The sequence below is a fragment of the Geospiza fortis genome, unplaced genomic scaffold (genome assembly GCF_000277835.1).
Source record: "Geospiza fortis unplaced genomic scaffold, GeoFor_1.0 scaffold53, whole genome shotgun sequence".
In the NCBI taxonomy this organism is placed as follows: domain Eukaryota; kingdom Metazoa; phylum Chordata; class Aves; order Passeriformes; family Thraupidae; genus Geospiza; species Geospiza fortis.
Window position 1 is genome coordinate 1,382,868 of NW_005054305.1, and position 11,888 is coordinate 1,394,755.

Sequence of the window (11,888 nt, forward strand, 5' to 3'; positions counted from 1 at the left end):
CTCTGGGATTAACAGCCACTGTTCACTTCTGTCTAATTTTTCAGGGAATTTTATACATTTGTTCTTGTGGCAGCCAATGTTTTATCTCAACCTCACTGAATGTTACCTGTCTCAGCAACCAGTACGACTCAAAGTGCAGATCCTGGCATGTGTCTACAGTGCCACTGTAGGTCAAGGAGCTAGTACTGTTTGAGTTTCAATAATAACTAACAAAGCACTAAACTCATTCTTGCAGAACCTACAAACTGCAAAGTTTACTGTGTTTTTAGTATTTCCTGTAATGTAATTAATGTTTTACTATTTTTAATGAGAACAATCATGTAATTTCTGGTAATCTGTACTCCTCCCTGTTGTCCATCCAAACCTTGTGATTCCCATTCTGCATGCTAGGCCTGCAGACTGTTTCTGTCATGCATTGTTTCAGGCTGTAGTATTTTAAGAATATTTTCATAGTATTTTTGAGTAAACTTCCAAACATAAACGTGTACGAGCCTACTATTTAGATAAAGTACATTCCTACTTCAGCCTAAAGCATTATGAAAAGAACCTTATGTGTTCTTATCCTTGCAACCACTGAATTGTCATTTCACTAGGCTTGTGAGTAGCCCTTACAACTTAAAAGTAGCCTTGGAAAGGATTGGAGGGGTTTTTGTTGGGTTTGGTGGGCTATTTTGGTTGGTTGGGGTTTTTTTTGTTTTGTTTAAAGAAAGACTTTAGAGTTTGCTGATGGGCAGAAAAAAGGCAGAACTCTGTCTTACCCACACTCATCTGCAATACTAATGTTTATTCTAAAACACATTATCTGTAGCTGGAGTGAGTATAAATGAGTATAAAGAAGCAAACTTAATGAGCCCCCCCCTTTTGTTATTTATTTTCAACTGTTCAATAAACTTCTCAGTTTTTAAGTTTTCCATGGAGATGCTGTAGATGTTTGTATTTGTGGCAACGTTCCCCCGACACGACTTCGCTTAGAGCTACATGGTCACGTTGGGTTTAAACGACAGGAGCACTCAACATAAGCTAAGCAGTACATTGCAAACAGGAGACTCAAGTCCTCACACCTGGCTTAAGGAATTTAGGGCTAGATTGGAACAACTGATCTGGGCACCAGAAGCAGGTATGGGTGGATAAGTGCCTCAGTCTAGAACTGTGATTCACCCAATAACTATTGTCTTGTGCAGTAGGTACTTGGGCGCTGTGCAAATGTCTGAAAGTGCAGGTTCCTTCATAGACGCACATCTTGTTCCCACTTCAGCCTCATTTTAGTACAGGAACAAAACTGCCTTTGACCTTCCAGGCACTGCAGGAGTGTCAGTGTGGGGCTGGGAGCATCTCCCCAAATATACATCTCTGACAGACACCTTTCCAAGATAGGGTGGGAAGAGTCAGGAGACGGAAGTGAGGTGGTTGTATCTATTTTTGATGTAACAGCCTGGAGTGCAAAACCTGGGTTCTGATCAAGAATCCTGGCTAGCTGGGTGTCAGCTGTGAGAGACTGTTATGAGAGTGCTGAGAGTTGGAAGCAGAACCCACAGAGGAACTTCACCCTCAGCTGCAAACTTTAGCATTTCCTCAAGGACCAGATTATTTTCTCAGCACCTTTTCCTAGTGACACAGAGAGAGTGTTAGCTACAGAAACAGCAACAGCTTCCCTGCTTCTTTCTCCCTTAGCATAGGGGAGGAAAGGGGGGTGAGTGGGATAGAAGGATGGAGGCAAGCAGCTGAAGTACCACACTTCATCACTGGGCAGAGGGAAGCAGGCTGAGGGGTGTGGCATGGCAGATGTCATATGTTCTTGTCTCTGTCATATTTTGAAAAAGAGGTAGAAATGCAGGGGAACTGAAGAGCATCTGTTCCCTTGTGCACAGTGGAAATGGAGCAAGGCTAATGCCAAGTGCTGCTTCTGTTCTCTCTGGTGGCCCTGGGCAGCTCACCCTGACTGGTTTCTAGTAGATCAGCTTCATATTAGTTGGGGAGTCACAAGCATTGTTTTGCTTTCAGAAATTTCTAAGAATGAACCTTGATCAGCTCTTAGGAAATTAAAAAAAAAACCACCAAGCAACAAAAAACAAGATACTGATAGCCTGACAAGAGAGTTACTGGCCCCTGAATCCCAAATAGCATATCAGACTCTGGGACGTAGCTTAGCATTTCTTTCCTAGTGAATGTATGTGGATGTAGGAATTTCTGTCAGGTTTCCCTCCTCTCCATGTATAGGTGTGGTGTGCCTAGGAAATTTACAGAATTCAAACATTACCCGTGGGACCCATGTTCTTCTCTGGTCCTACTCTTTGAGCTTATTTTCCTTGTTCTGCATGCAAACGTGCTTTCTGTAGGTAGTACATTGATAATATTTTTTTAAACATTCTCTTTAAAGGCATAGTTTTTGTCAAATTGTAACAACTGTTGTTGGGGTATCAAAGTTGGGGTTTTTTTTGTGTGTGTATTTTTACAGAAACTGTCCATCTTCTCTTAGAATTTAATTTACTGTAGGCAAGGAGAAACTTGTTGGCCATTGTGTTGTTTTTGTTTTGTTCTTAAAGACAGGACAGATACCCAGTTGAACTCAGCAGGGTCTAGAAACAGACTGGAAATCTAAAAGGGAAACCTGAATACAAGCAGTCTTGATGAATTAGTCATGTACCAACTGGAAAGCTGGCTGCTGTGAAAGCATTCCTTTCTTTAATCAAAAAGTTACTGCCAGTAGGAACTTCCTTTGTGCCCTGCTGCTAGGTTATTGAGTCTCTAGCTGAGGCTGCTGGTAAGTACATACTGGGAAATGGATAAATCTGTGCATTTTACCTTTGCTCCTGAAAATCCATCCCAGGCATGCTAACGATGCACCTTTTCTTCCTGCACCTCCGCAGGCGCCAGCTGCTGGATTCACCATTCATTCAATACCTCTCCCCACACATTTATTAAACACATTTATTCGCATTTGGGGCAGTCTTCCAGGGGCTAAATGGCTGTTGATCCTTCTCTTGTCTTCAGTGTTTGGCAGTGCCAGGGCTGTATTTGCTGAAGTAAGGAAGGGTAGGGAAGCATTTCTGCTTTTTCAAAAACAAAATGTGATAAATCTCAGTTCAGTATGACTGCTATGATAAAAGTACCACATGTGAAGAGAACATCTAATCCTTTGACTGCTTCTTCATGAGAACAGTGAGGGCTTTTCCCTGCTTCTCCAGCAAAGGTAGAAAATGCCACTCAGGGACAGCTCATGGTGTGCTGTGGAAAAGGGAATGACCACGCTAAATTGCAGCCCCTGTTCAGTCCTGCCAAGGATGCCAAGTCAGTGATTCTGTCCTTCCAGATAGTTTCCAGGAAAAGGCAAGAGTGTAGGTTCACATTCCTAAGAGTTAAAACTGGTGACTAGATGACTTGTGTTCCTTACATGCCTCTATCCACCTTCCTCTCCTCTCAGTTCTAGCCAGGGTGTTTTCAACTAATCAGCTTTTATTTCTCCATTGTGGCTGTGCAGTAAAAGCATAGACATATGAGAATTCACAGGTTGGTGTTTTCTCTTTTTTAAGTGGAGGGTGCCTGGCAAATTAAGCAGATTTATAAGAGCAAGGTTAGATCTGTATCCCTTGCACTGGAGTTTTGATTTTGTTCTGTATTACCCTCTTCATTTCTTGAATGACTCTGTCTTTCAAAGTGACTTATGACTACCACAAATGTACATTGTTTCCATTGTGCTAAAAGACTAGAAGTACAATAGAAACAATTTCCATATTTACATTTTAGTCTAGTGTCATTTGTTAAAGTGCATCAAAATCTGTCCATTGAATTTTCTTGACATCTTTATCAAAGAAGTGCCATTTGCAAGGAGAGGATTTTTTTTTCCACATGGAAGTGAAGTTCAATCAATTGCCTCAGTGAGTTAAAGGTTATAATGAGCAGATTACAAGTAGGCTAAATATGAGCTCTGGCGCCACTGTCATTAGAATGGCCCCAGCCTGTTCAGACTGCTACTAAGTGTTCTGAAGAGCAAGTGTGTATATACTTAGCAATAGATATGCCCCTGATTTCAATTGATCAGTAAAGTAGGAAGGAATGACCCTTTTTGCAACCTGGGGATGACAAAGAGCAGTCAGGAGGATAGTGGGATACACATCCACTATGAAAGGTCAGCCTATCTTGTGGAAATGCTCTTGATCTATTGACAAAATAGCTTGGGCTTCATTTGTTCTTTGTTCCAAGGCAGACACTGTTATGCCAGGCAATAAACAGAAATCTACTGAGGGGCAGCATCTCTCCCAGGGGTTTCCAAGGCAGTTACCATTTTGCCCAACAACCCATATTACCTAATACATAACATTTCTCACCCACTCTCAAACAAATTAGATCAGTGTCATTATCTCTGTCATTATCCTTTATCAAGGGGAAAAGGGGTGTTTTGACTCATCCAGGGTCAAGTTGAAGACCCTGATCAAGCAGCAGCCAGAATCTAGCATTTGGTTGATTGAACATTTCCTTTCAGATGGGCAACTTTTAGCATTACCTACCAACTTTGACCCCTGGTCTTGAGCTTGGAGAAGAAAAGCTGCAGTAATTTCCCATTATTGTTCACAATGGACACCTGACCTATTAAAAAAAAAGCCAACAAGAGAGAGAGAAACTTGTATCAAACCTGTGGGCCCAATCCCGCACAGCAGTTTGGCTGTCAGCATGGAGCATGGATCTCCAGCCTGAGGCTTGCCCAGGGGGCCCTGGGATGCAGCTAGCCACCTTTCAGACAGCACACATGTGGCTGAGTGCTGGACCTTGGCCTCTGAAAATGGCAGTGACAGTGTGTCAATGGGATCTACCTTGCCAGGTCACTGAGCTGCCACACCTCAGACACACAGCCACGGGGCCAGGAGGTTTTTGTTAGGCAGTTTGGACAGGGCACAGCTTCTGTGACTGTTCCACAAGCACTGCCCAGTGAGCACGTTCACGAGTTTTCCTACAGCCCTCATTGCTCCCTTCTTGTATCTTGGTGTGGGTTCCAGACATCACTGGTTTGCAGCACTGCCCTTTCAGCCCTAGACCACAGAATGAGCACTTCCTTCTTTGCTATTCCAGTCTGTTTCACTGACACTTCAAATATGTCAAAACCCTCTAAGCACTCAGCTGAACACCCACAAAACCTCTGCCTTGATGATATCGTGCCTTTTCCTCCTTCAATCTACCTCTGCAATTATTTCTCACAGAAATAATTTCTCACAGGAATGTCTCGTTTGTTGTTTGTTTTGTTTTTTTTTTTTTATTCACTTAGGATCTAGCAAGTATGTGCTCAGTTATTTTAAGCTTCTTTAGGAACAAGCCATTATCTTTAGTCAGCCTAAGACTGGAGCCTGTGTTTCACCTGGTTTGTTATAAGATGCTGAAACCCCTCCCCGTTGTCATGGGTGAAATGTGCGTAGTACAACTTGCCTAGATACATAAATGACCTCAGGCACTGGAGTACATGATTCATCACATCCAAGAGAAGTGGGATGGGATGTTGTTCCCACAATGCAGGTGGGAACAGCAGAGGAGCTGAGAAACAGGCAAGGAAAATGTCTTAGCCAGAAGCACACAAAGGAGTTCTCACAAAACTGTTTCAGATATCGGTTACTCGTACCTCAAGCAAATACCCTAAGCAGGGGAGGACTCACAGAACTGGAATCACTGTCTTAACTCTCAAGACTGAATATTCCATCCTGCTGAAGAAAGTGATGGCTGGCACAAGGCTTATGCTCTGTCTATCCTTTCTCTGACACTCTGCAGTTTGCTGAAGAAGATTGGCATGTGGTTTACCCTGGCACAACCCTTTGCTCAGAATAAATGTTGACATTGAGTGGTGGTATGTGAGACTGGAAAGAAACAATTCTGGTATAGCCCTGAGTTTTGGGGACTTGAAACAGCTGGAGCACAACTGCCATTACCTCACTGCCAGACACAGAATGCCTTATGAGGAAATGAGAACTTGAATGTGAGTGCAAGTACCAAAACAACTCAGGGGGATGCAGCAGTGGCTGGAAAGAGATGGTATGTAAAGGCTGTGTAATTTGAAGAAAAGCTGTTTTCCTCACAGGATAAGGGCCTCAGTGTGGTGGCCTCTGTCCCCTTAACAGTGTTTTGGATTGCCAGTCCAGAGTGGCCGTATTCTTCCTCTGTGGAGTGGGAGGTGATACAAAATAACTTTCATCTTGAAAGACCTTTGTGATTATTGTTATTTTTTCTGAGGAAGGGGTAAGCATCTGGAAACAGGAAGTAGAAGATGAAACATGGCCAGTCAACTAAACTGACAGTGGCCACCCAGGTCTGGGCACAAAATGAATGGTTCCATGCTGATACTTCAAATTCAGAGACTGTCTGAAAAGGTTAATTCTCAAAGTACCAGCTGAGGAAAGGGCCCACAGTCCTTGCGTTATGAGCATTGGGATGTAATGAGGCAGTAAATTCGGCTATGCTTGCCAGCCATATGTGCTGTCAAGGCTTTCTTTATTCATATGGTCAATAGAGACATGGGAGAAATTGTCAACAACTTCGAAGGCTTCTCCAGAGAGCTTACCAGCAACAGGCAACTCTGCTGTAAGACACATTTTATGGTGCTGTTCTGAAAAGGACTGTAACAAACATGTGAGTTGTGAATTTTCACAAAATAGTTCCATTTGCATTCTTAGAAATTGGGAACACGTGGTTCTAAGACAAGCCAGTGTGAAAGTGACCAGTCAGAATTCTAGGGAGGTATTTTATACAAGTTGCACATTTCTGCACCTTCTCTTTTTTTGTAATTTTTAACCAATATGAATTGTTTTGGGGTTTTTTTTTCCCAGTATCAGTGACTTTTCCCCTTGCTGTGTTATCAACAGTGCAATCTTTTAAACCGTGGGGAACAAAGTATCATTTAACAGAAGCTGTGAGTATCAAGCCACTGTGGATGACACTGAGGGGTCTACATCTTTTTGCTTGGTAGATTGGACCAGAGAAGGGTATTGTCCACTTGGCTATAGCTGCTGTCCTGAAAGCTCTGTGGGCCAAACAAGAGGGAAGGGTGATGCCCATGGGATCTCAGTGTAAGAATGCTCATTAACTCAGAGAGATCCTGGTTGCCCTCATTTGCATGTGGTCTTTATCTTGAAATAATCTGTACATACGATTGGCTTTAAAATATCCAATAAAATACAGTCATTGCTGAGTTCTTGGAGACTCTGCCCATGCTTAATTTTTGCAGGATGGAAAATTGAGGCCACTGCACAGTGCTTAGTGATGGAATTGGTTGGAACATTACAGAGTAATTTTGTAGAGCTCTGGCATTTCTGAAAGAAAATATTTTTGCTGAGTCCTGTTTCTTTGTATATCCTTCTCTTGATTTCATCTTTTTTACTCACATATTTTAATCTGAGATTTTCACCTTTTAGCCAGTTCCCTACTGAATATGCTGTTGATCTGGGAGCCAAATCTTGAATAATTAACATGTTACTATTTTTTAAAAACAGCCTTTTAAGGCAGTGATGTGCCATAAAGACAGCTTGGTTAGAAAGGAATATTAGTGAACAAAAGATATATGTCTGCTCAAAAAAAGACTGACATAGAAAGAGCTCCCTGGAATTGCAAGCCTGGGGTCCAGCCCTGTGAACTAGTGAAAAACATCCTTGAAAAGGGCAGCTGGCCTCTTTGAAGTGCAGCTGAGGTACGTAGAAACCAGAAACATCCACAGATACCACTGATAAGCACCAAACAAGGAGACTGTAACAACAATTTGTCACGTGAAGGTGCAAAACAGTCTGAAAAAAATAATAGCTCTGAAGGAACAGATAATAGGATCCCCAATTTTCTGTGAAAAATAGAAATTAAACAGGATCTATTGGCTGCTCAATGTCCCACTCTCTTTATGACTATGTGCTATTAAAACACCTTATGTTTATCCAAAATTGAGCCTGAGAACTTCTTGGTTGAATCCCACACAACCTTTCTATAAGCATTTGGGCTCTCCCCAGGGACAGATGTACAAAAAAAAGAGTCTGTGATGTGGATCATTTTGGAAATGGGACTCTACCAGTTCACTTACTGTCTAGGTCTGTCCTCCTCCCTTTCAGGAAGGGTTGGTCCCCCGGGTTGTTCCCACCTTTTGAGACAGTTTTGCTGCTTTTGAAATCTGGCTCATTCACTTCATATCAATAGCATAAATATTAATATAAGTAATCATAAAAATATCTGCTGTTATATCATTGATAAATTTGCTTCATTTGTGATAAACAGTAATCTAAAATAGTATATATAATATCCTATATACCATATATAATAGATAATATTGGCTGCTGCTGTCATTGGTTGTACCACAGTACTGATTCATGTCATTATTAATTGATACCATGTGCTTGTTTGATAATATATGTTATTGATGGCAGATATTAATTTGTAATAACTTGATATATATTCATTCATATTCATTTTATTAACCATGGATGTGTTTTCCAGTGGCAATTTCTGTTGTATTTGTGGTAATCTGTAACAAAGGAAAGAAATTTAGTGGGCAAAACTTTCATATCCTCATGAATTACAGACTCCCACAAACCCTCAGTCATTATCTCTCCACACCTTTTTTAATAATTACTCTTCCAATACTGCTTCCATAATGAAACCAGGTTAAGAATGATACTGAATCTTTAATGATTTTCAGGAGAAAGTGTCAAATGTTCTTGCTCGGTGTTGAGAACCACTTTGCTTTGGCGTCAGGAATTAACTTTGCATGCCAAATGTAAATGTTACTTGCATTTTGTGACATTTCATCATGAAGAAAAAAGGTGTTATGGCATTACTGGCTTCACTTATTTAATTTGGTTTTTTTTTTCTAGTTTATGGGAAAGCTGGAGGTCGACATGGTCAGAAAGTCTAAAGGAACTGGGCCCTATTAGAAGAGTACATGTTTTACTTGCTGTCCAAACTAAAATGATCTTACAGCTCATTTCAGAAGCTGCGTCACTGGCAGGGAGTGCTGCTTTCTGCTCAGAGAAGTCCTTCCGCCCCAACACACCCTCTCCCAGTGTCTATTCTCGAGCAGAGATGCAAACCAGCCCCTCGCCTGGGGAAGATCTACAGCCTGTCTTTGTCCTCCCTTGGTCACAGCCAGCTGTGGGGACCGATGTCTGCAGGTACAGGAAGCTGAGTACTTAAAGAATGTGCTTTAATCTGTAGATCCTTGTTGAGGGTTTGGACAAGAAGCTGCTTTTCTTTAAGTCTGGATAATTTGGAGTTTATTTTCATTTTTTTAATGGCTGGGAGCTTTTTCACAAAAACAACTCCTCACTGAAAACTACAAACTTGGTTATTTAATTGCCTGTGCTACCATGGTCTGCTACTAAATGCTTGGCCTTCATGTGTTGATCTGTTTGCTGAAGTGATCATTCTAGGGGGAAACTCCCTTCAGTATTAAGATCTAAAAGATCCTGTTCTAAAATAACTGAATTCCTTTCCTGAGAGCAGGAGGTATGAGAATAGGGGTGCTTCTCTGTTTTAATTTGACAGCTAAAATAGTGTGACTTGGCTTTCCTGTTTAATCTTTTACTCCTGCTTGGATAGAGTTTAAAAAGAAGCTGAAAAGGGCTTATTATCAACTACTCACAGCCATGAAATTAGGCAAACACACATTCAGCACTGCAACACAAGCTGATGAGGGAGGGGGGTGTGAAAGTTTAGAATGTCTGCTGTTTCAACTCCCTGCTTGCTTTAGAAAAATTGACAGCCAATCCTCAATGACTAGCATTACTTAATCTTTTTTTTCATCATACTGTTTTATCGTGCTATTTTTTTTTTATTTTATATGTCATGCTTGAAGGAGACTGCCAGCATATGCTATTCTGCATGAAACACAGATAGATTACTGGTGTGCTACCAGAGGAGGAAGCTTGTGGTAAGTCATCTTTCCTTCAAAGCTGAAGTTTTCATACCCTGCATTTTCCCAATCCCGGACTTGTCTCATCAGTTTTGATGGGAGTAAGTCTGTCAGGAACACACCATCAGCCTGTGAGACTGACAGGCTGGAGGAACAATGGTAATGATGAAACCTGGAGTGTGAGGAGAATTTGATCCAGTTCAGTGTAATTTGATATTCATTCTTGTTCCCATACAGAAATACTCCAAAATGGTCTGCTTGGGAGAAAAGAAAGGTGTGAGCTTAAATACATCTGTACCTGATGGAAACAGTTACTTCACTTTGCATCTCTTAGAGAGTGGGAAGGGGACTGTGTGAGATGAAGCCTGTTGTTTGCTGGCATCTTCTTGTGTGTCCCAGGAGTGCAATCTCAAACATCAGGTTTGTGCCACAGTGGTGATGTTTTGCCACGTGACTCTTCGCATTGGGTTAGCAAGGAGCTTGTGCTGATCTCAGCTTCTTCCAAGGATTTATTTGCTTTGCAGTTCTTTTGCAATAAAATAGCTAGGGAGAAGACGGAAGGGTTTATTTGGCCAAATTGATCTATTCAATTAAAATGCCAGGTTTTGGGAAAAAATAAAGAAGTAAAAACATCTCCAATTCTTCAGTTTTACCAAATAACGTTCTTTGATGCATTATTTAACAAAATAATATGCTGTTGACTAAAATACAGCCTGACTTATAATTATTCTCATCTGCTTCAGAACAGAAAATGTTAAAGTATGGATATCTGGCTTATTCCGGATCCTATTCCTGGCTAGAACCAGAGCAGCAGTTAAAACAGGCTTGAATGTTCAATTTTACAGCCATAAGATTTTAAATAGTATGTGAAGTGGGAAATGCTAACAGATGCCGATCAATTCTCACTGCTTGCTCCTAAACACTTACAAATTTTGCTGGACTGACTGAAAATCTATCATTACCATTTGGGGAGGTAAAAAAGTAGGCTTAATAGCATTTCAGGGATTTTCCCAGTTAGGCAGAGTGTTTATGAATGAAGATAAATCCATGGAACTAACACAGAAATGGAAATTTCTTTGTTAGTATATTGTGTGTAACAGTGAGTTTGCATGGTTACAGCTGTTTTTGGTTTATGCAAGGGGCTTATGCACATAGCGACTCTCAGGGGAGTGCTACAAATTAACCAAAAGTATGATCATTAGGAGTGTTAATGAAAGTACATAAAATCCATGCTTGGATAGATACATTGAGAAGCACAGTACTCTTATCCTGTGGTAACTTCATGGATGAGAAATGAGGATATCTTCTTCCTCAAAATTTGATAACTGCTGGTTTAATCTAGAAAATCTGGTTGCCATCACTTTGAGGGATACTCTGGAACTGTCAGTAGCAGAGGGCCCTTGGCTTCCTTCATAAACAGCATCCCTATTGCCAGAGAGAGCTGCATGTGCCTGACTCCCTGTCTCAGTTCATTGGTGTCAGATCAAGTTAATATAGCTGGTATTTTTCCTTCATAAAATATACACCTTGGTATACCCAGAAATACTGTTGCCAAGTTATGGGATGTTCATACCTGGATTAGAAAAATGTATTATTTGTTACAGTTAGCTGGGATGAGGAGTTTGGTTCAGCTGTATGTTACTGATATATCTGATCTCATTTTCTGATGGTTTCTTCTAACTACTTGTGAGGAAGAAATAAAAAGCTTATCCTAATTACATGTAAATTAATATTATTCTAGATGCAGTGTGGTGGAATTATTTGGAGATGTAAAATAAATTGATCTAACTTTGCTTGTAGTTGCACACACAGGCCTTGAGAGAAGGCTGGATAATGTATAGTAAATGCTAGAATTGGGTGTTCTACTTCTGTGTTCTATGCTTTGAAAGGACAAACTGGGCTTAGTCTAACTCTTGCAGGTCTGTGACACGGGCAGTGATGACTTTGCTTCTGTATCTCTCCCAGACACTCCCCCCTTCCACTACTGCATAATGCTGCATTGCAGGAAAACAGGAGTGGTGCTTTT